This window comes from Branchiostoma lanceolatum, chromosome 6 (assembly GCF_035083965.1).
Source record: "Branchiostoma lanceolatum isolate klBraLanc5 chromosome 6, klBraLanc5.hap2, whole genome shotgun sequence".
NCBI classification, from domain to species: Eukaryota; Metazoa; Chordata; class Leptocardii; order Amphioxiformes; family Branchiostomatidae; genus Branchiostoma; species Branchiostoma lanceolatum.
In genome coordinates this window covers 7938298-7963535 of record NC_089727.1, presented here as the reverse complement: position 1 = coordinate 7963535, position 25238 = coordinate 7938298, and the positions used below count along the sequence as shown (strand labels likewise).

At 38.2% G+C, this 25238-nt stretch overlaps 2 protein-coding genes across 2 annotated transcripts in view; one reads left to right on the top strand and one right to left on the bottom strand.

The window, feature by feature from the left end:
* LOC136436385 (leucine-rich repeat and immunoglobulin-like domain-containing nogo receptor-interacting protein 1) overlaps positions 1–2802 on the bottom strand; it is a 29967-nt gene extending 27165 nt beyond the window's left edge. Inside the window, exon 1 of the mRNA XM_066430327.1 lies at positions 2540–2802. The gene's annotated coding sequence lies outside the window, so the exon portion shown is untranslated. The remainder of the gene's footprint in view (positions 1–2539) is intronic.
* LOC136436386 (transcription factor SPT20 homolog) overlaps positions 1–25238 on the top strand; it is a 112148-nt gene that overhangs the window by 37772 nt on the left and 49138 nt on the right. The gene's annotated exons all lie outside the window — the stretch shown is intronic.

Genomic DNA, 25238 nt, shown 5'->3' with positions numbered 1-25238 from the left:
GATAACATCGAACGTGGCAGCCACAGTTCATGCAATGTTTTTCTTACTGTGAACTGCATCGGCTTCTTTGGGATATTGCCTTTCCTGCTTCAAAGTTGTACAGATGTTTGTGACATCTTCTTGTTTATATTGGGTAACACAAAGTTTAACATACAATAGTATTAAACTGTGCTATTTTCGAATTTGGCAACCACAGTTCATGCAGTGTTTTTCTTACTCAGTGAATTGCATCTTTGGGATACATGTATTGCGTCTCATACTTAAAGTTCTTAGTGACATCTTCTTGTTTTATATGGGTTACACAAACATACATGGTACATGTATTGAACTGTAGCATTTTGGTAAAATTGAATGTGGCAACCACAGTTCAGCAGAATTTCTTCTTACTGTGAATTGTATCTTTGGGACATTGCGTTTCACATTTCGAAATAGTTGATGACATCTACTAAATTGTTTACACGGGTTACACAAACGTGTGTACCGTTGTCAACAAATGTCATCATTAAAGACCACGTTTAGAAACGGTCAACACAAGCAACATAATTAGAGCGATGCGCTACACACTGTACACACACATCCCATCTATTCCTGTAGCAGTTTACATTAAACTGTCAATATCCTTAATCATATAGATTATGTATGCAGTGTATTGTATTGATATCCAAAACCATTCTGTCAAAGTCAAATTCAGGCTAGAGGGCATGAAAACATTTTCACGGGTGGGAATAGCCTGACTCATTGAGAGGGAGGAAGGTCTAAATTGTGAACAGGAATCCATGCTGGGAAAGGCTGGCCTCTGGGTGGAGGCATCTGAAAATCGTTTGTAGATGCGAAATGGTTCATCCGGGGAGGGAAGTGTAGACTATTCTATTCACATGAATTGTATTTCTTGAGGATTGGGCAGAAAGCACAGTACTTATATGTGAATCTCATAAACATGAATATAAAGCAAGAGTAAAAACATAAAATTTTCAACATACGTAGTACATAAAAATTGGATAACGGAAAAGTAAACATAAACAAGACAAAATGGTGTACGCTTCAATTTGAAAATGACAAGATTCTACCTGTACAATGAATTAAAGTGTGGACTATGTGAAAGCGGCATGAATCCTTGTAGACATTGTTTAAACACAATGATATACTGTCTTTTAATTGCTGTACACAGTGTAGATTCTGCAATATTGGAAAGAGCGGAGGAAATACACGGCACGTAGTGTCAGTCAAAATCGGGCCGTTTTTGAGCCATCGCAGACGTGTCAGTGCCACGGGTGCTCACTCTTATCTGGACACGCTGCCATTACGGCCTGATTTATGAAGGGAAGACTCAAATTGAACATTAACCCTTTCAGCCTGTCCAATAGAGGAAACCACCTGAGAGCAGCGTTCAGTAGTCCACAATCGAAGCAAACCAGGCGCTTACAGGCCCTTCAGACAGGCGATAGGAAATAACGGGGAATTCTCCGCATTTTTTCAAGTATTTCAGGGCGTGGGAACGTGAACAATATGCTAGGGCATATATCACGGATGGTTGACCTTTAAAGTCACGATCGGAGATATAAAGGTGAATATGATGATATATGTCATCACTATGATTACTGAACCATTACCTACATGTATTTGGAAAGTATGAAACGTTGTGTACAGTAATTTTTACAATCTAAAAATTTCGGCAATGAATTTGCTGAGAAAAATTACTAAATGGTTATGGTAAAAAGTGTAATCAGAAGAACAGCAGCATTTGAAATTTTTAAAAAAAAAACTGAAACAACTCCAGCATCTGGACATAAAACCACCTGCTTCAATACTTAACGTTTACGATAGACTATATCGTATAAAACACATGCTACAAGCGGTTTATACATTCAAAGATAACAGTTTCCAATACCCCATCCCTGCACAGGGCAGTTGAGCATTATCTTCTGTCACACTGCCAAAACTGGACAGTCCAATTCTAACTCTAGTAGTATATTAAACAGTTCACATTCTCCCTGATAATTGATATTCCACCACTACAGAATAGCTTCCTATCTCCCAACATTATTGGTACTTAGTGCATATTTACTGGCCAAGTGGGTAATGCCCAGATAATGGTCTATATAATAGTCCTTCCAACGCAAAAAAGACCTAGCTGTCAAACCTTAAATTGGCAGGGCTTTTAATAAGAAAACTGAGCTGAAATTGATTCTAGTATCCAATTAACATGCTTATGTTACACAGCTGTAAGGTAGTCACAGTGTGTCACTCACATCTCACACTAGCATTAGCGCTTGAGAAATTTGAGATAGAATTGATACATACAGCATACATGCTTATACAGTGCAGCTGTTTTGCAAGTGGGTAGCCCCCATCGCTAGCATGCCGTGCATGTCTGGCTTGCATAAGGTGATGAGCCCTTCAAGAAATAAGCCGTGAAATACAAACAAACCAAGATGAGTTGATAAGACCCCCTCAAGCCCTTCACCTCATCACTCTCTGTCACATGCAGAAAGATCATAGCAAACACTGACATCGGATATATACAGTACGTAGTACCTACCCTGTATATACCTCCCTAAAATACAGTCCGTAGATGGTGTGCGCACGGTTTGCACGATGCACTATCCTTCAAGAAAGCTCCCTCCTTCCTTACACATCACCTTTAAGGAAGGCTGAAGAAAGGGGGAGAGTCTTGTCTAGCTCCTCCGCTATAGTGTGGCTGGCAGGATCCTAATTGGTGTAACTGTATATGGGTTTTCTCAGCATTCAGCATGCTTATCACTAGCCAGCCCCTCAGGACCTGACGCCCATATATGGAAAGGCCTGTTAGGAGAAACCTGTGCTGGTGTGTGGGACAAACCATTCCCACAAGGAGGGGGGTAGTGACTTCTATCGCTTTTACTCTGCTGAAAGTAAAGGTGCTTGGATGTTGAAATTAGGCTTCCTGTGATTTCTAATTATATATTTTACATGATAATTGCCCCATTTATCAACTAAATATTTCAGTTTCGGACTAGGCATCAAGTGGGCCAGATACATTTTGTATTCCTCTGAAAGCCAATACTTTTGGCTCATGATAATTAATTTTCCACATGTGCAATGATTTGTTTAATTTGTCAGTTCTATATCATTACCAACATTGATTCTTCTGGCAGGTATGGTCAATATTAGTGTGGAAATTGTGATATATGTTTTACACATTAGAATAAAAGAGGTTTTAATATTCTCTGAAAAATTTCCAATGTTATCACTAAGTGTGTCAGAAAAATCTTTAAAATGCCAGTCAAATGCCAATCTGTACAGGTACAAATATATACTGTTTCTCTTAGCTCATGTACGAAAATAGCTTGGGGCAATTCTAGTTAAAATCAATTATGGTGCATGATGTACAATTCAATCGTTTTGTCAAAAGCAATTTGACCACTGTCAATTTGGTATGTTCTAACTTTGGCATGGCTATGCATCTATGAAATAATTGTCTTGATATTATATATGAATCTATAATAGACTCTGTTTTATGCTAATGTATATCATACTCACCCCATTTGTCCTCATAAGATGCACCTCATAAGATGCAGTAAGAAATTTGTTATCATGATTTCTTTCAACACCCCCCAGTCATTGGTACAGTCCAGGTTCTTCTTAAGACCAGTTTTAACAAGAATACATTGATACAGTTAATAAAAATGTATGAACTCCTTGGCTAATATAAAGTACCTACCATTGAATAATTGAAGCTGCCTTTTGAAATAAGATCTCACCGTATTTCAGAGGTACAGTTGATCGATAATTATACATCCTCCAATAAGCCGATCACCCCTCTGCGGTCAGGCTAACTAATACAGGCAGTCATTATGTGGCAATAACACAAGTCTAAATGGGGAGCATTGTTGGTAGACATTGATACTTAACCTTGACTTTATTTGTCCCACCGCTGATTTTTTTTCCAAGATGATTACATAACCACAACGTGGAATACAAAGGAAAGCAGAAAGAGGTATTCATGACATAAAACAAATGGTCTCTGAGGTACAGTATTTTTGATGGGAAGTACTGTAAATGCCTTTAAGTTTGCGAGGACTTAATTTCGCAGCAGGGAGAAAATGTTTACGGTGGTTTTTAGTTTGCGGTTGAAGCAAGGAGGTAGGCAGGCATAAGAAAGGGCAAGCATTTTCACAGCGGTTTTAAGTTCGCAGTGAAGAGGTTACGATGACAATTAAACGATTGCGAAAATGTCAACATTTACAGTATTTGGGAAGTCAGGAAAAGGACAGCGTAGTTGTTTCAGAGAAATTTACGAGGGCGTCAATTAGGGATTATGTGCAATGAAACGTAGTTATGAAAACGATGACCTGTGGAGGTGGGGTGCTCGTCATCTGATGAATTTTGGCCACCTTCAAATGGATTGAATGTTCCGACTTTATCTTTGAGGTCCTTTTGCGAAATACCGCGGGAAAATGAAACGTCAGTGCAATTTGGCGCGCTTGTCAGGGGGGATCAGTGGCTGTGAAATTGTAGTCATTACGTCTGGCCTCTACACGGGGCACAGCTGCCTCATCCCCTGTTCTATCATCAGGGGGCTGCCCATACCGCTGAACTCTCGTAACCTCTCAGTTCATACGCTGTCAGCTAGTGAAGATCGATCACTGGAGAACACTGATTGTCGCAATAGCAGCATAACTCAAGAAGCTATGGAGAGATTGTCATAAAACTTTGCATGTGGTTAGGTCATGTCCTATCGAAGATATGATTAGATCTTGGGCCACCTAGCAGCTTTTCAAATGGTACTGCAGCAAAATTTCCATTTTTCATACATTTTTGTATCTCTTGTTCTACGCAAGCTATGATTTTTAGGCGGTAGATAGCTATTCTGCTCAGGAAGAAGTGACATAAGTTTGGGCCCTCCAGCAAGTTTTCTTGGAACGCAGGGGGCATTTCAGTCGCAGACTTTTAAACAGGATAAGTTAAGAAGGAATGAACAGCTGTTTCATCAACGCTCTGGCATCAGGAGGATGGCCATACAGCTGAACTTTGGTAACCTTTCCGTTCATATGCTGTCAGCGAATTAAGATCGATTGGAGAACACTAATGAACGAGCCTCCTCCCTCGGCTTTCTCTGGTGCCAAATGATGGACAAAGGTGAATTGCGCATAATTATCAATCACAAACTTTTCTTCATCATCATAGCCTCACGCAGTCGAATAACATACTTAATCTAAATGTTTGAAGTGGTTTATTTTATCACCTCCATTAAAAATGAAGGAATACAATGTCATGTACATGTTGTATTTTTACTCTGTTTATTTGTATGTCTGACATTGAGTACCTCTGGATGGATTGTGATGATACATTTGTATTTGGAATGTAGGTAGGTGTTGTGAACCCGATGGTCAGGGTTGATTTTGGGCCTCCTGGTGGCCGACTGTGGTACTGCAGCAGGATTAGTACTGTACTTCCGGTTGTTATATCTTTGGTCCTATAGCATGCTGTGGTCTTGATTTCTTGGTGGCAGATAGTTGTTGTTCCTAACACTTATTCACGCCGCCGCTATTATGCATTTCCAATGTATTACAGTAACTGCTGTACCACAAACTTAAAACACCACAAAAAACTCCTCTTCCCTTCTATCGCAAACTTACATGTAAGTCCCCACAAAAACAGACAAAACGATTTATGTCCTCACATTCAATAAAATGTCTGGTGTGGCGTTTTCCAATTTATGTGTCGATGTTGTAAAAGTTTCCGATTTAATTCTTAACTGGCAATTACGGTAAATTACTATTTTTTTATAGTCCATAAGAGTGGTACAACGGCGTAGGAAAGACTGATTGGTTTATTATATCGAGTAGAGGATTGCCGCAGCTAATTGGCTATATTTCTTCGCTGACAGTCTTTACCTATGGAAACTGTTAGGGTTGAAAGAGTAGACAAGAGTGTTTTTCTGTCATCCAGTCACCTTAAAATTCTTGTAGATAGTTGTCATCTTTAATTTATTCTCAAATGAAGTTTTCAATATCAAAAATGTTAATTCACCCCACCCCTATCATTTTCTTGACAATACCTCCAATAAAAAAGTATGCATTGCTGTTACAGTTACTGTTACAATCATTAAAATGACAATTTATTTACCTGCTATATTTTCTGTATTATAACCTTCCAATTTAATTTGTAACAGGCTATGATTTTAATTAGATGTTGATTTTTATAGTAACTGTTAATATGAATACTCCAATGGCATTTGCTGAAATATAAGTCTTTAATTGGCTGTATTTCTTGCAAGTTCAACTTGAGTTTATCCTACAAGCAATGCTATGAGTCAAAGTTATTTTTGCTGCTATTCCAGACAGAAAGCTGTCTTGTTTTACTCTAAAATTCTTTTTTAAGTTCGTGGGAATCTAATTTCACCGTAGAGAGAAAATGGAGTGTTTGCGTCGGTTTTAACTTCACGATTAAAACAATGGGGCAAGTGGGTAAAAGACAGAACAAGCATTTTTGCGTTGGTTTTAAGTTTTTGGCAAAGATTTCCTGCAAGAACTGCGACCATGAAACCATCGTGAAAAATGTCAACATTTACAGTATTTAGACAGAAAATTTACTTTTAATCCACACATTAACTTACACATTCTGCCGTAGGTAGCATTATTGATAATCAACTGTCAATAGCGATGATAACTATTGCTGCGACAGTGCCAGTAACATCCTAAGTGATCCGCAAAACCATATTTTAGGATAGCAATAAAGATATTTTGTTTCCATTCTACTGTGCACCCGTATGTAATTTATTGGAGAGCGGTAAGATCAATGGAGGAAAAAATCTATAACCTCTTAACTGGACTATAGCATTGGCCTTCAGGAAATTCCAGTGTGACAGGTCCAAGATATTTGCTCATCTGCCCATGTCAATCATCTGTTTGTGGCATTATTGTGCTTAACACATCAATCTTATTAAGCAGACTGTCATTTGTAGCGATCAGTATGATGAGGCACTCACACTTTGATAGAAATGACACCCAATCAGTGTGAAGTACTTAGTTTGTAGTAAGCCGGACTAAATTGTTTTCTTTTAAATTGATGTGCTAAATAATGAAAAATGGATGTTATTCTGTCCACAGCAATTAGACAGACTGAAATAGAATGGTTTGGATTGGGTCAGTCATAGAGCTAATTATTTACAAGCCAAAACTACTACATGTGCCTCCATGTTTCATGGAGAAATTCACTAAAAAGACATTTATTTCAGCAACATTAACACTCTAATTCTAAAGTTAATGGTGCCCAACATGATGATTCTTGTTTATCTGGTCATCATCATAGCTTTTTCTGGTGATGAAATGACAATGACCTCTAGGAATTTTGAGACTGTTCCTTGTGGTAAAATTACTAAGGACCCCAAAGCAGTTTGACATTCCCAGGATGCCAACAAAATTCAATGTGCGGTGCAATGAACGCCCAAACACCTCTCGTAAAATTCGTCCTTGGACGTTACGTACTAAAACGGAACTACAACGAAGATTGCTAGTCATCAAAACCAGAAACGACGGGTCGGACAGGACCACAGATGCAGACCCGAAAAATGATGTGCCCGGATCAGATTCAAACTGCCATGTCGTTTGGGTTTATATCCGTATATTATACGTTTGTGATATATTCCAAAATGGCAAGTAGACTTTAGGCATTCATATCAAGTTTCATGCAGAAATGCAGCGACTGTCCAATCTTCTTATTAGAATAGATATGCATCGCCTGAAGAACCTTTCCCAGATACAATATCGTGCATTATTCTATTCCTCTCCTCAGGTAACTGACAGCCCTGCAGAGGCACCCTCCTTTGCAATCTGCATGAAATAAAAGGAGTACTTGAAACCAGGGCTGTCTCCAAGACCCGCCCCTCCATCCTAGGGTGGAAATTTGACAGTATTTGTTAGTATGGACAAAAATTTCACCCTATTGATACAAAAAAGTTAAACTTCTTGACATGTTTTTTTTTTTCGAACATTTATATCAACATGGGCTCAAAAAAATTGAATGGGATGAAAAAAAAATAAAGCTGGAGACAGCTGTGTTTGAAAACCCTTCACAAAGCTTAGTTTGAGAGATAATATGCAAGAAATTGATATGAAACTGAAGTAACTTTGGAGATAATATTTGAGAGGGGTTCTCTTTTATCTTGTATCTCAAGATTGATGCAGGAAACTTTAGTAGTAAAATGTTTTTCATATTTTTATTTAAGTATGAATGACAGAAAGTAACAACATGACCTCCCCCCAAGCAATAAGTTGGATTGAAACAAATTTAAAGCTAAATTTAAAACTACTGCTTGAAACCCTTTAACAAACTTCAGTTTGAGAGATAATGTGCAAAAAATTGATATACATGTAACTGAGAGATAATATTTGAAAGGTTCTCTCTTTCATCTTGTATCTCAAGATTGATGCCGGAAGCTTTAGTAGTGAAATAACTCTGCTTCCAGTCTTGAACGGGTATTTGGCCTGCACAGAAAATTGAAGAAGGAAGATTTATATCATGTAGGTCCGGAGGATTTCCTGTAATATCCGAGTTGTAAAGGTTTGTCTATTATAAATGGTTGCCTAAGGGAAATGGTGGTATTACTGGGTACATGTACATTTGTATATCAGAGACCCTTGTAGGGCTTAGGCTGTGTTTTTGTTACCAGGATGCCCTGAAAGTTCAGCAAATGGTGTATAGATACATAATATTTGTAGCAGTGCTTCTAGGCTTGGCTTGCTTCCGTGAATCATCAATAAGGGACTGGTATATATTCAAAGAATACAGATACTGTATAATATCCTGCACGATGTTGCTATAAATTTTGTTTTTGCATTGAGTTGATTTTGCAGTAGGAGAGGAAAGGAGGTTTTCGCTGTCTTTTAAGTTGATTTCACAGCTGAAACAATTCTATAGTACAGTAACTGTAATTATAGTTGTACTGAGAAGTGATATAATCATTATGGAAAAACACAATCATGATTTTGCGGTTTTACAGTATTTTGTCCGGGTGTTCCCAAGCTTTTTCATATTCTAAGCAAGTTCTAGCTGTATCAACTTCTCTAGTTTTAAGAGACGAACTAATTAAACCACACACCATGATGTTTTAATACTGGGCAATAAAGACTGTGTATACAAAACTAATCAAAATGTTATGCAAATGACCCCACACCAATTCTTTTTACTGAATATTACTAACTTTAAGTTACTGATATTTACTGAAGGAGGCCCCACAGGAAGAGCAACGGTTACCATTTTGTTTTTTGATTTGGTCATGAATATTTCCACCCACTGGTGAAAAATAGATGAATCAGAGAGTCGTGGTTGCCAATATTGAGGTTCTATCTAAGCCATGGTTAAGTTATAAGTTAAGCCTATCTCCTTCAGATAAATGGACAGTCTATCTATCTGAGGGTATTCCTTAGAACAGGCCCTTGGTGAATATACAAACACAAAATGTAAATGTACATGTCATGTTATGTATGATACATAGAATGGATTTACATTTTTGTACATGAATCAAAACATTATCAAAACTCTCAAGCCAAAAGTTGGATTGAAAAATTTTACTTTTTCTAGGTAAAATTTCTGTTTGTGTGAGAAGATTTATCACAATGAATTTTTTTGTCATAAAAATGTGCAAATAACCAATGATATATTATATACATTAATATAAAGGACCATAACAAGAGCTCTAGGATTGACCATGATTGCACACTGTTGATGAATAAAGCTTCTTGGGCCTTCTAGTATTCAATGCTGGCTTGCAGTTGGTCTGACTTTAAAATTTTCAATACATTTAGAATCTAATTATGTGGCCACTACCATTTCACCAAAATGTGGTATGTTAGTATATTGATAATGCAGTCTGGCATGTACATTGTGTAATCTTTTTCTTAATTGTATGAATAGTAAAATTTTATGTATTTACATAACTGTGGAGAACACTTTTTGGTGTAAAAATTATTTTTAACTTTAAGAGAAATGTCTAAAACTTGCCATTATTGAAGAGGAAAGATTGCAGGTACATGACATTATGTATAACCATCTCAGATACCTTAGTTATGAGTATTACACTGTAGTGATAATAGTTTTGGAATATGGCTCATGATTGGGTTTCATTTGAAGTGTTGTAAACCTTCTCTATCTTGATCAACAATAATCTCCAAGCAGATGTTGGGGTAGAAGATTGTATTTTCTGATCTACATGTATCCTCAGTAGCTAGAGACTCAGACTGTCAGAAAAAAAGTCTGCTTGGAGATAAATACTTAGTCTCCTTTTTTTTTCTAAGAGAATTATACACTCTGAAGCGCTGTGTTCACTCAATTGTCAACAAAATAGTCTGTTATTACTGTGATTCATGAAGTTGACATTCTGGGAAAAGACCCTCCCCTGCCTCTTGCTTTAATCACAGTCATCACTGCATCCTGCCATATGTACATCATGTCATGGTGCTAAACACGGAAATTACTCTCTTCCACTCGAGCTTGGCGAGCGAATGAATGGCTCTGTAGTTTTGGAAAAGTGCTTTGGCATTTTCAGGGAACTATAAAGTTGACCGTAAAACTTACTGTCGGCATATACTATCATGGAATGGTACTTCCATCAAATGATGATATTATGTGCAGAACTTTGAAGGTTTTTATGTCTTCTACTTACCAAAATCTTACCAATGCTTCCAATCTAGAGGCCTGAGTATATGTAGATTCCTGTTTCCTCTAGTGTTAGTTTTAGTCTTTGCGTTGAGGATTTTGTCATCATACAGGGCATTCATACATAGTAGGGCTGTCTCCAGGACCCATTCCTCCATCCAAGGATGGAAATTTGCTTGTTGGGACGTTAAAAATCTCACCCCCTTCATCCAAAATATATGAAATAATGTTTTGAAATTGATGAAAATGTGTCTTCATAATCTTAGATCTAGACACACAGATTTAACAAGGAAAATCAACAACATTCCAAACAATGAGTACCGGTAGAATAGAAAAAAATTAATGCTAGAGACAGCCCGGATTCCTACAATATGTCATACAACTTCTATTTTTGATAGGAAACACAAAAAAAAGGATGATTTATTTTGAGTGGTGGCCTGGTATTGGAGCACTTAGTATTCTGCAACACAGTTGGCCATAGATTGAACCAATCAGCATGCATGGTATATATGCCCACTGCGGATCTTTTTGTTCCTGTGAGATTGACAGGCTTTACGGTATCAGTGATGAGGAACGTTCCGGACATGTGAGCAGAATTCAGACACGTTTAGAGTTAGAATGGAGATCACTAAAACTAGACTGTAGTTTATTCCAAAATTGCCAATTGCATTAATTTTGTTTTCATGGTACAGGAATTTGTGAATTTGGCACAAGTTTGTGCTGCTATAATTTGTATGATTGTATTGGACAAAATTTGAAATGTAAATATTGTTTGTATTGACAATTATGTTGGACATAATGTTTTGATCAGTCACAGTTTTCGAATTTGAAATTAAACGATAGAATCATCCACAATTTTGCGTTGGTTTGTTTTTCCGAAGGAACTTTCGGGCTTGGTGTCAAATCAGCAAGTGGCTAGGCAAGCAGACACAAAATCAAGAGGTCCCGGGTTCGATCCCTGGCATTCCTGGCTAAACGTTGTGTCCTTGGGAAAGGCACTTTACATGACTTTCCCCAATCCTTGGATAACAACCCACTGCTCAACGCAAGAAGGCTATGGGACTACCTTAACCAACGTCTAGGGGAGGGATTAGGGGATGACTTAGACCTTGAACCAAGAATGTCGTAAAGATTTATTTCCTCATCAAATCTGCGTAAAAAGGGAAAATATTTCTCATTCATTAGAATATTGATTTGATTTTGTATACGTTGAACTAAGAGACCTTTGTGTAACCAGATATAACTATTTTTAATCAGTTTAATGTCTTTATGATACCACTTGAAGGTAGCCTCTGGCGCCTTGTGGCCTACTTACATACATGTATGCACAGCATATATATAGATAATGGTTGGTGATTTTCCAATCAATATGTAACACAGGGTAGCCCCTAGATCCCTTGATGTCTGGGTGAACCCTAAATCTTTGACTCCAAGACAAGAGATAGAGCGTTTGTCACCCAAGATCAGTTAAGAAAAATTGCCCCATTCTCCTAAAGCTATCGTATGGATTTAAATTGGCAATGATCTAGCGAACAGTGATGGTGTTACTAGTAAGCATTCGGATGGCTAGATATGTAGTGGGCAGCAGTTGTTTCTTGGTTCTTACAAATTTCATGTTTTCTTGGCTGCAACACCTTTTAAAAACGATTTGTTTTCTATTGAAATACATAATTAATTGTTTTCTCATTGCAGACTCCCATGCGCAAAATCGTTGACAGAATTTGATAAATAGCAAGAAAAAAGAAATAGGGACGGAAAATATCATGATTGATAAGCTTTTGATACAATTTGTGTCAACTTGTTTTTTCTTTATTCTGAAAACTGGCCTTAAAATATTATAGTACAGTCATATTAATTCTTCTCTCTCTATATCAGATCCAGGCATGGAAAACATTCACAGAATTTGATAAATCATAGCAAAACAAGGTGGAGAGAAGAGATAATCATTGGTAAACTTTACAATTTTATAATTCGTGTTGTTTTCTAATTCTGAAAAGTGGCCTTGAATACACTGTATTTTTCTCCATACTGTAGGATCCCCATGCACAACCATTTACAGAATTCCATAACCAGCAAGAAAAAGGGGAGGGGAAAGATTATGATTCAAAATGGCATTTTAAAATTATTAACTTCCAAGTTCCAAATGTTCTAAATCTGTCAAAATGTTAATGACTTACATCCTGCTTTTATTGTGTTGTTTGCTGAACCGTTTTCTCTTGATGACAAGCATAAGGTTTGGATCTCCATAACTGTACTCCTGGGGTCAATTATCATCATATTAACATTTAATCCCACGTAAGAGCCTCTCATTATAAAGTACTGCCAGGAGCTGCATAAAATGATGTTATTATGGCTGAAAGCACAGAAACATATTCATGATATTCATCATATTCATTCACCCTGCCTACTAATCATTTTGCTTTTGTTTCAACACCTTTAAGTTGTATATTATTGTTCTGTCTGTGGATTAGGAGTACGGGCGTACAATTACAACAAGATTGGCAACATAAAAAGATGTTGCCATGGCGACGGTGGTCTCTGTTAACGTTTTCGTTTTTAGTCCACGTGCAAATAAGGACCTCTCATAAATCATACATGTATCAGTCGATCACCTTCTCTACCAAAATAACACAAGTTGTCCAATGTATGAAAATCTGGTTTTCACAAAAAAATACATCGTACCATTTCCTCATAAATTATGTAAATGAGACCCTCTATGCAAGATTTGTGTCTAATAGTGGCCACATTTACTTACCTTCCGAATGGTGCAAAAATGAAATCCCCATCATTTACCACTATGGATTTATAGTATTTTGTCATTAATTATGCAAATTAAGTATCAATTTGCATAATTGATATCTATCGATATGTATCTCTTCCTCAGTTACATATGTCATGTGTTTGAGAGTCCTATAGTAAAATTCAGCTGATTTATTAACTGTCCTCATTAATTATGCAAATCAGATATTGATTTGCATAATTAGCATATGATTGTGTAAATCATCACTTAAGCTATCTACACACCAAAAATTATGATGATCCGTCATCCCCTTCTTGCGTTATTCTCTTTCAAAGTTTGAGTCAAAATCAGCTCCTGCAGTTCCAAAAAAAGCCGCTAGGGGGTCCAAATCTACAGGACATATTTTCCTAACAAAGAGCTATCCACCACTTAAAAATCATGACTGTAGCATGTTCAGAAGACGAGATTTGAAAGGTGAAATTTCCCCTGCAATACTATAGAAAGTCGCTAGGAGGCCCAAAATCCAATCATTACAAGGTCTGCCACAGACCTACCCACCTACAAAATATGAAGACAATACATCCAGGCATTCTTGAGTTATTGTCCCATGGACTTTCACATTCCTGTACAATTCCTAGAATTCTTGCAATCTGCACACAATATAGTAGAAATTTGGCTCGCCCCTGAGGCGTCGCCAAAAAGTGACTTGAGGCTTGTACGGTAACATTTAAAATTGTTTTTACGAGTATGCATTTTTTTCAATTTTTTTTCATGAATATCTTAGTGTGCAGCCAATATTAAACAGGGTGACTATACTAAAATGATTTGTTCCATATTTATACTAACAAATTATATTGAATTTTCACCCGGCAGTATCAGTTCATCGATGTATTGAAATTTTTCTATGTTGGTATCCTATGATTATATCTTCTATGGTTAACGACTTAATTTTTGTATTATCCATATTCAAGGAGAAATTACTTCTCAACTTCTGACCATAAAGATTTTACATTTTGTCACTCAAAAAAGAAGACTTAGTGTTCAATATTTTCAACAGAAGTAATAATTTTGTTTCATACGGAATAATGTTCCCGCAGTAAGATGTTTATTTTTTCAACAAAATTTAATTTTTCAGAACTGTAGCAGTTGCTGTTTTATCATCGTTCTGTTCTCTCCTCCTCCCCAACGTTCGAAGGTTTAGCGCACGATAAACTCTAACGATCAGTTAATCCTACCGACTCCACCGATTGTCAAACTGTAACACGGTAAACGAGCGAGCAATCACTGACACCAACTGTCGCGAGCGTTTTTTTGCAAGCCAATAAATACATGGATAGGTGATTTAACTGCTCGAGCTTCGGATTTGCAATTAACGCTTTATGGCGGGGCATAATGGGAACTAACGCGGGAATTGTTTGAAGTAATTAGAAGCGTTGTCCTTTGTGTAAATAACAGTTATGGAGGAAGGAAGGGAAGGGTGTTGAAAAGCCCTAGAGGGGGGTGGGAAGATTGGTAAGGGATCCCAGAAGTCATCAGAAGTTGTAACAGGTATCAATCGAGGAAGGCTCTACGTTACTGGCCCGTTGGCAGTTTTACTGCTTAGTCGATAGCGATCGTCGGAAATTGAAAGTGCTGTCGTAACGCCGGGAGTGTCCCCGGAAATGTGCTACAAGCCCCACGCATTTTGTATCAACATTTTCTTTATCATTAATTTCTTCTGCTATTAGTTACAAAGCTAGATATGATGTGAATATTAGGCATTAATCGGTTGTGAAGGTTGTAGTATGAACTTCAAGGCTTCTATGTTTGCAGGGTATATTTTCGAATTGCAAAACGAAATGTTGACATTCTGCAATATTCCAGAACACCAGTCTGAAAAAAAGGATTTCGACCACTCTTACTACATGATAGAAGTGCGTTGTACAAGTCCCCAGTAAGCAGTATCTTGAACAATGTGCTGCATTATAGGCTTCCAGGGTTTAAGTATCTAAAATGTGTGACTCACTGATAAAGTAACTACTAACAAGTTCCATAATTACTGTACCATCATAATATATTAAGTACTAGGCAGTTTTAACTTTTCCTTCCAAAATGCCCTGTACACTATACGTCATGTTATCTAAAAAGTAAAAATGCTGCTTTATAACAGCATCCAGCCCAAACAAATGCTTACACCTGTATCCACCTGAGTGTACATTCGACTGATAAGAAATGATTTTTTATTAAGTTGCCAACAGCACAATTTTCAATAGATTGTTGTTTTATCTCTGTTTTGAGCAACACACATCTGTTGAGTGGCAAATATGGTTTTCCAAGATAGCAAACATCAATGCATTTTGGGTAAGGAAGACAAATAACAACGTCCTATTATAGCTGTCATGTTGTAAAAGGCTCTTTATTGCTTCAACCGAGAAACATCATTAATAAAGATAGCTGGAAGAAATGAACAATGTAACATTACAGTTATTAATATCTTCAAGTAGTTGTTCTATCTTTTGTTAGTAAAGCAGTATCTCACGCCAAGAAATTGCGGGTCTCCCGCGCTAGGATCACCAACTTTACAAATTTTCCCTTGAACCTCAGATGAGCTACATTTTGTCAACAAAATGGCCTTGCCCAGAATGTCACATTTTTATACATGATGACTTTATCAGGATAACCAAAATTAAAAACCAAAATTGATGTACAATGATTGAAAATTCAACAATTTTGCAGTGATAAAGGATGTTCACGATTTCATGACATTTTGCCAATTTCAATTTTTTTAAAATCTTAAAACATTTTTAGGTGACAAATTGTGACGCTGGTTTGCGGGTCATTGCAAATACCTTGTGCACTTTGGCACAATTTAGCAAAGTCCTGTTATACATGTACATGTATATCCACTTTATTCATAGCCCATGTAGAGAAATATTGGCATTCCATTGTGTAATCCACATGGCCATCCATGCAATCAGCGAGAAGGGCGTCCATTTATCTCTGTCACACTCCCAACTCCACAGGTGCCTGTACCTGACATGTCATTAAATCCCTATTTGGGTCGCTTTAGAACGCCTCGCAATTGCTTTTGATCAGCTTGTTAAGGAAGTTTTTCCAACAGAGCATTAAGGGAGGATTGGAGTGATTGTGGGTGTTCTCAAATGGGTAGTTGGGTTGTTATGTGTTGCTATTCGTGGGCCTGGAAAGAAACAGTACTAGTTTGGCTACTAGGATATTCATCTTTATTTAAAGTTTTCACAATACAAAGTTAAAGGAGACATTTCTATATTGCGACCACAAAAAAAATCAGCACCCACATTTTCAATGACTTCTCACCACTCAACAACATTGCAACTTTGCTTTAGAAGGTCAATATTTACAGTAAATGGGATAGTGTTATTCAAACTTACTATGTATAGAAAGGACTAGAAATTTGAAAAGCCGACTTCCAACATGCTGAAATCACTTTTGGCTCCTTCATCATCAGTATCATGTAATGTGAGGGACTTTGTAGAAAATGTTGATAAGCTTATAATTTGCTTGACTTTGTAATCATATTACTCTAACAGTAAACGTCACTTAGTGGCGTCAAATAGCCATGTGACTAGGCAAGTGGACACCTGAGTTCAAGTGTTTAGTTCCTGGCTAGACATTGCGTCTGGAAAGCAAAGTTCTTTGTACAGAACCAAGTGTTTCATCCTTATGTCCTTGGGAAAGGCACTTCAGAGGACTTTACTGAGGTGCCAAACTGTTGATGACCTATGGCTGAATTTGTTGATGGCCAGAATTACAAATTTGCCTGAAAATCTACATGTACGCTTTTACTCAGAAAGAGGTCAATGACCTGCGACCGTTGGAAATTCTTGAAAATCGTGCAGTGATCAAGCACATACCACTTCAGTTATTCCAGTTAAGAATGTCCTTTTGAACCAGCAGACTTGTCGGACAAGCTATTTTCCTGTTGTATAACGCTGACTGTAAGACATGTACAATTATGCCATATTTGGCTGCATACTGTATTAGATTGTATCTGATAAGCCTTCCAACATGCACTTGCCTGATAACTCGAAGTATAAAGATCTTATCAGCAAAAATTTCACGTTCCACTAATAACCCACCAACTTGCTGTTAGGGCTCTCACTTCCCACTCATTCTCCTTTATGGCTCTACAAGATACATTTACAACGGCCGTGACTGAGCGTATCAGCTTAAAGTGTGCTTAAAGTGCACCAATTTTCTAGCTTTTCTCCCTCGGAGGAAGTAGGAAATGGCCGGCCTGCCATCATGTCATCATGGATCATGAGCCAAACTGATTTTCCCCATCACCATTTCCACTCGGACCTCCACTTAAACCGGACCGGAATGGTTCGAAAGTAGACACATTGTCTGCGGGGTCGTACAAGATGGAACAACCGGGACTCAGCCGCTCGCAACTCGGAACATCTTTCACGCTGTGTTGAAACACAGATCAACATGCAAGTCGCCGCTTCACTCAATCAAGAGAACTCGAAAACTGCTTGTTAGTACTCCACTGCCAGCGGGGCTGCATTCTATCCTCTACGAACATAAAGTTTAGATGCCTCACAAATACTTGCCAATGTATAATTATGTACAATCTTCTTTTTTTCCTGAAGATTCAGTATTGAAAGTAGTTTCAAATATCTTACTCAGATACTTTACTATGTTTGATATGTCTTGTATGATATATGGTGTTGTGTGTCTACAATCAGTTAGTGTCAACAATCTTCCTTTTTTGACTTGGAGCTTTCTTCACAGATACATAACTGAACTTATTAAGTTTCTTCATCTTTCATACCGCTTAGGTTTAGCCCAATAGGTTTAAGTACATGTACTATATTACAGATACTTTTCTGTTACAAGAATATTCCTCAAACAGTGACTTAAAAAGGTAGCGAGATACCTCCAAATTTTCGACGTCTTCTGTACGTCTTGTTCACAGAGTGACCTAGTCTCGCAAGAACACGAAACTAGGCCGAGACTTCTGAAGATCATCCTGCCTACCCCGCCTCCTTGCGGAGTAGGGGTAAGTAAGACTTGGGCAGCTCCCAACCTCCGGTACGGTTCATCCCAGCACGTTCCAACTGGATGTGGACTGCCTCTTTAATTTTCCTGTGGGAATTCCGCGACTCTAGGTCTATGATCTCTATGATGTCCGGGATTGCGCCGTTAGTGACTCTGTGTTTTGTTTTTAGTTCATGCATATGCTGGCTGAGTGCGGATATACTGTCATTACGGTTTACGGACTTAGATAGATACTTACATAGATACTTTTCTATGTTTGATATGAGGTGAAATATGTCTACAGTCTTTTTTTCCTGGAGCATCTCTTTACTCAATACCTTTTAAATATGTGGGTGGAAAATGGCTGACCCTGCTGCAAAATTCAGTTGAATGATGAATAGGGAGATTTTCAGACAAACTCTTTTGGATAGAAAACTACACAATCAGTATATTCTTCACACCTTTAGTAATGTAAGAGTCGTATGCTCGCCTCATTAATCAACAAACCAGCCCTAATTAATTCTAACCTCCCAATAACGAGGATGCGACAGAGACGGATTCCTCCGACCTTTCCTTCGTTATAAGCATCCTCCGCGGAACTTACCAATCACAATCCCTTTGAAGTAGACAGTTTGGCAACAGTTAGGCATCCCTTGTGGAGTTTCTACGAGACGCTTCTTTGAACTCCTAGAATAAATTGTTTACCATTGAGTTCCCTAGCCAAGGAGTACATTCAGAACTGCATGAGGGATTTCCTTAAGGAGCTGTCTCGAAATGCCAAAGGCACTGTCTTTCGTCCTTTATGTAAAATTAAAATTGACCTGGATGACACAACAATAGATCAAGTGTTTATTGTATGGTAGTATATTATCTTTTTCGGTTGGCAAAAGGTTAAATGAATGCTTGAGGGTTTTGGTAGTAGAATTGCCAAGGTCATTGCAAAACCAAAAAGGAATACTGATTTTTTTTTCTGTATCGGATTCCGCATTTAATGGTTAACTAATCATTTTACTTAACAGATGCATAAAGCATATACATTGTACCATCAGTTAGTACGGAAAGGATGTCTTCCCTTTTTAAATATGATGAAACTTTTTTTAACCTTCTCACTGCTGCCTAACTCTGTAACCAATAGAGAATGGGGTGCCATACGGCTACTTCAGTGTGCTTAAGGTTAAAAGCTAACAAAACATTTCTGCTTTGTATTCAAATATAGGAATATACTGCATTGTGTATTATTGAACGTTTGACACTGTCAGTTGTACTCACAATCAACAGTTTAAGAAATAATAGGAGACATGTACATGTCATACAGTAATCTTGAATACAAGTATTTATGACCGTCACCTAAGATGTCATAAGTGTTAACAACAGTCTTGTGTTCAGCACCAAGGATATACATAATAATTCAAAACATTGCTCTATCTTTTAGCTTCTGCTACAATCATTGTAATTTGAAAACAGATATTGAAAAATGTCAAATGATGTAGACTCTTGGTTGAATAATCTAAAATATCTTTCAAATGAGAGATATTTATCAGTTTGAAAAGATTTTCTGTTGCAAGCTCCAGAAGACAACTGTTTGTTTATTGATGTTGATAACTGTTCTTTAGCAACTGGAATGTAGTAGCACTTGTCTCAAACACCATGCATGTCCTTACAAATGTTAATGGAACTTGACTTTTAATAAATGTACATGTAGCTTGGAACATCAAGAAATGATCCTGAATCAAAATTATAGTAATTTGGCCCCTGAAGGTTAGTGTACCATGTGTGGAGAAAACTGACCCCCCCTGAGGAAACTTGTCAATACCACTGATACGCCACATTTGTTAACCAGGCCAACCTGTAGTCACAAAGCCTTGTGCCTTCATACTGGCTTATGGAAGGCCATGAAAAAGTGCATCACTCAAAAAGCTTTTGCTTCAGCCAGCCATTAAAATGCTTGAAATGCTATGTTGTATCTTAACCCTTGTCCTGCTGGTGTTTTTTTTACACAATTTATTTTATTAATTTGATTTCTTAATCAGGTCATTTGCTGTGGTATAGTTACTTCCGCATTCGGTGCATTTCGCTACGTTGTGATTTGTTCAGCTGAAAAATACCCCCAACCCATACATGCATGTATACGGGACCCACATACATGTGTAAAGGTTCTGTAAAGGGTTAAGACCATATAGATAAGCCAACGTATCTGATAAAAGACTTTTTTATTTTGTACTTGAATGTATGAACAAAGCTGTTTGATAGTCGTCCAATTTGAGAACTAGTGCTCATGTTTGAGGATCAAAATACATTGTGCATTAAACAGGTTGCCACTTAATGCTAGGGTGTCATTTCAATATCTCTCCGAGACCTATCCACATACAGTCAAACCTGTCTATAGAGGTCACTCAAGGGACTGGCCAAAACTGGCCGCTAAGGACAGGTGGCCGCTATGGAGAAAATGTTGATTAATTGACCACGAGTGACACATGTTTTCAGTACCCACTGAGATACATTTATTCACCGTACAGTACACATGTGAACAGGTAAGGCACATTTTAGAAGTTCGATTGTTGTTCTTTTACTCCTAGTTAGTTAAGAACAAAATACATGTTGCTCAGTTGTCACTTACTGTTCGTTTTCGACTGTTTTCAAACATGAAATCGTGGCGACAATTTTCCTCTTGATGCGTTGGTTCGGTTCCCGCGTGGCTTGTGTTGATCAGCATCTACCATTATGCTAATAGGGTACTCAGAAGAAGGTCGCTCTTTTGAGGGCTTTTTGTCTTTTCAGAAAATTGCAACAGCCCAAATTTTACAATATTATCCACATTCAGTTTGAAGCTTCTGGTTTAGTAATTATCCTCAGTGATACTTTGCAGCAAAATAAATTTAGTATATTATACCTCCGTAACAGTGGTGTCTTCCGTTGACCTTTATGCTGCTACCAATCCAGTTTGTATCAGCGCCATTTTGAAAATTGCGTGAAACACGTTTTGAGCACAATATTTGAATGAATTCCCGGTGAAAACGGAAATAGGGCCGGCATTCAAACATTTCGCGAACTTACCGCATCAGGTACATGTGTGGGTTGTATTTTCCAAAAAGCTGTCGTAATATTTGTCCAGTCGAAATGCACAGAAATGGTCAATTTTACCTCGATGTACAAACGCTTGCCATGTGAAGAAAATTATTCTTGACTTCGCGTCAACCTCCTTGGTCAAACCATGGATTTTCTAACAAAGATAAAACAATCTGGTTTTCTTTATTATGATCCTATCCAGTTGAGTCCATATAAATTTGATAACTGCGTGAAAAAATGAAGATTTTGAACCCGGCGTGCGGTGGCGATGCGGCTTCTACCGGCGCGCCGTGACCGTTACCGACAGTGTTACTGTAATCGCGGGACCGAAAATCGTCTGGCCGCGACCGCGTTGGACAGGTGGCCGCTATAGCCTAATTCTTAATGCTTATGTCAATGGGAAAAATCCAAGGGACCGACAAAAAGTGACCACTATGGGCAGGTGGCCGCTATGCAAAGGTGACCGCTAATACAGGTTTGACTGTACCAAATATCAAGATTAATCCATCCAAGTTATTCTCAAGTTATTGTGTTGACAGAGAGAGACAGACAATCACACACACACACTCATACACATACACACACACACATACACACACACACTCTCACACACACACAAACACACACACTCACACACACATACATACACACACACATACACACACACACATACATTTTTTTTTTTTTTATTGGTCAGAAATTACCCGCAATGGCAGCCTTTCTAGCGCTGAATTGATGCAGGGTTTACAGGTTTCACATAATACACAACATATACATATACATATTTTATCCACACCTGCATTATGTGGAATTGTCGCAAGGGTCTGGGCGGCTGCCATTCGGCGCCACTAGGTGACCTCAATACGACCTTCCCCAACCGAAGTCAGGTACCCATTTACACCTGGGTGGAGTGAGGAAAGTCGTGTAAAGTGCCTTTCCCAAGGGCACAAGATCGGTGACATGACAGGATTCGAACTCGGGACCTCTTGGTTCTGAGCCGAACGCTCTGCCGTTGCGCCACACGACCCCATACATACACACTCACACACACAAACACACTCACACAAACACATACACACACACACACACACACACACACACACACAAACATTACCCAAAACATAACCTTCAGGCAAAGGTACTAAACCCATTACACATGAATTACAGCTTGTATATGATAAATGCTACTTTGGTAATACCAACATTTCTCTGTAGCAGTAGCAACTGTTTATAAATCATGTCCAGAAAACTCATTCTGATTCAATTGCCTGAAGTATACCCATTAAGGGAAATAATTATGTTTCACAATTACCATAGATTATTATCCTGTATACATCAAATTGCACAGTGCCTCAGGTAGGACTTTTAATATTTTTTTGTCAAATGCCAGCTTTGGGAACTTTATCAAACTTTAGAAATGTTATGGTTGATATCATTGATATGAAATTTTGAAGACAAGGTGGCATACCATGCAAGAGTTTGGCAATATACAATGTAGTGCTGGAGCAATAATTGGATGAATGGGTGCCCAAGGCGAAATGTTCCCAAACAGAACATTGTTTTACATTCATCACGAAGAGTAGGGCTTGGCTATTATAAACACAAGCCGTAGCGAAGCCATATTGCACTACCACTAGCTGCTTGAAAAAGTGTCATGCTTCATCACGATTGCGGATGACTGCTTAACCGTTTTACTCAGTCAGGCATCCAGGATTGGCGTGCATGTCTTCCTAGACATGATGAACAAAAAGGTAAACACACTTAGACACCCACATAGAACAGGATTTGTTTTTCCTAGTCACACCCTGTGTATGCTTTCCGTGAGACTGGTCAAGGCCTTACCCTTGCGATATCACAACACCCAGCATTTTCCATCAACGGCTTTTCCCTGGGGAATTCCCCATTCCACATCGGAACTCACAATCTGGCCGGAATTCAGGCTCCGGAATAGCCCGAGATTCCATTGATCTGTATTATCCCATCATGAACTTGGTGCATGCATTGATCCATGCTGATGAGAGAGTTTATAGCTAGGAATGGTCGGACCATCTTCCCAGAGCGCACTTGATATTTTACGCTCTCGAACATTATCGTTCCAGAACAAGATGGAAAGGTCGCGTGTTATGGCGGGAATAAAGAGCAGATTGGCATCGGCCGAGGGCGGAGCACGCCCTGGGTAATGGATGGTTCTCACCGTGATAACGTCGCGGAAATTGGCCATTAATTATCGATGCAGTTTCCTTCCAGAAATTGTTTTTCTATTGATTCGGGGAAGGCTGTTACTACAAAGTGTCAAGGCAGATGGAGTGGGAACTACATGTACCAATCACGCCAACAAGCTACAGTTCCAGACAACAACGGGAGATAACTAGGAAATCATCCGACGCAATTATGTCATAAAGTCGCACTTTAGAACCTAACTTTGTCAGGGATCTACCACACACCATGCAGGGGGTGTAAATTTTACATGTATAACAATGTCACCTTTATGAAAATAATCTACCTATTGTCACATGTAAAATTGCAGTTGACAAATACATGATTTTGTACCTTCTGCATATATATCCATACAAGAGGAAATATTCGTGGAGGTTTTTGCTATTTTTGTGGTGACCTCTTACGGCAAACTTAAAACCACTGCAAAAATGTTCTGTCTTCAACCACAAACTTAGAACCACCAAACGCTCCTAGGTAGTTATTAAATCTCTGCGAACATTTGCACTTTTGGGGTACTTTCTCTATAGTATAAATTTTCTGGACAAGTTTTAACCTTGAATACTACACGACGTATACTGTATGATACAAAATATTATGTATTGTTACCAAGGAAATAACAATCATATACAATATACCTGATCAAGTGCTGATTGGGTTGTTTCACTTTGGAAGCAACCTCATAATAACATTCATCATTATACTGTAAATGCCGTCTAAGTTCATGGGGGTTTTATTTCACAATATTGAGAAATTGGAGTGTTCGCAGTGGTTTTTAGTTCACAGTTGAAACATGAGGGTAGGCGGGCAGAAGACAAAACAGGCATTTTTGATGAGGTCATTGCAAAAACTACAGACATTAAACCACTGCTAAAATTTCAACACGTACAGTATCTTGTGCATGGATTTCAAACCAACATTCCGGACAGTCCTCCTTATCTGAAAGGCAATAAGATCAGCTACCTTGAACTTTATTTGGCCTTTCATTTCAATCAGGTCCTGCAGGCCTTTGTACAGGAATATATACAGTCCATTCAAATGCAAAGAAATTTCTTCCCTTACAGGACTTGAACCCACGAACCCTGAATCGACAGCGGCAAATGTGTATTTTGTCTTCGGGTTGAATAGGAATGTCCGTATTGACCTGAAACACTGGGTTTAGAGTGACCTTTGCCCAATGATAACATCCCTCTAGCTGGGCTACTGGTAGTCTCCATGGCTCATTTGGTTAGACTGAACCATTCAGTACAGCACGTACTCAGAACGTTCTTTTAAGGTCATCTTCACATCTATAATATCTGGTGCATAGTTTTCATATAGTTGCGTCAGAAAAGTCTCATGCAAAGGACGAAATTCTGATACAGCAATTACCAAACATCAAACAGAAACCGTGGTGAATTCTATCACACTATCATAGCTACAAAACAACAACTCCTGTACATGCCTGATAAGGCATTGCAACTGAGGTGCCATGTCAGTTGAGGGTTAAAAGATGTCTAGTTATTGTTGACAGTTGTCTTTGCCACTGATTATTAATAAATACTAACAATTCACCAGCTAGGCTGATTGTCCTGAGTCT